Genomic DNA, 869 nt, shown 5'->3' on the forward strand with positions numbered 1-869 from the left:
AAAGGGCTTATTTCCCCATCTGTTGTGAGTATTGCTGTCTGATGGCTTTCAACTGCCAGCCCTCTCTGGAAGTTGCCCTGGGTTGGAGAGACTGCTTTAATTCTCTGTGGGCAGCCTACATTGGATGATTAGTAACTTCTATAGCAGAAAGGCCTTGTTCTCTCACTGTAACACAGAATAATCTAAGGGGTCCATCTGGTTTCAGAAACTCCTCCTCTAACATCTGGTCACCTGAGGCTTTTGTTGAGACCACCTTGCAGCCTGATCTCTTCCTCTGCCCAACCTTGCAGCTTCTTTCCTTCCTCTTCTACAGTGATGATCTCCAAAACACTCCCTGACCAAGTTCCTAGAATGTATGCCCCACCTCACAGTCTGTTTTCCGGGGAACCCAAGCTTCAGCGAGGTCTACAACAATCTGAGTCCAGATAATAATAATCTGTCAGCTACCAAGGGATCCACAGAAATTAAGCAAGCAAGGCTAATTGGTTAAAATGATTAGACAAATGGTCACACTCACTCAAAAGATGAAAAACATGTAGATGTGGGACAGCAAGTACTCAAAGAAGGAAAAGAAGAAGGCCTGGATAGTGGTCAAGTCTGTTCAGATGAAGCCAAGTAGGAAGAAAAAATGGCTGCCAAAGTTGTCCACATCCTAATCTCCAGAACCTATGAGCATGTTACCTTATATGGCAAAAGGGACTTTGCCAATGTGATTAATGTTAAGGACCTTGAAATGGGGAGATGGTACTGGATATCCAGGGAGCCCAGTCTAGTCATAGAGATCCGTAAATACAGAAAGCTTTTCCTAACTGTGGTCAGAAAAGGAGTTGTGAGAATGATTAGAGGGATATAATATTGCTGGATATAAG

This window comes from Lipotes vexillifer, unplaced genomic scaffold, assembly GCF_000442215.2.
Source record: "Lipotes vexillifer unplaced genomic scaffold, Lipotes_vexillifer_v1.1 scaffold295, whole genome shotgun sequence".
Classification (NCBI taxonomy): Eukaryota; Metazoa; Chordata; class Mammalia; order Artiodactyla; family Lipotidae; genus Lipotes; species Lipotes vexillifer.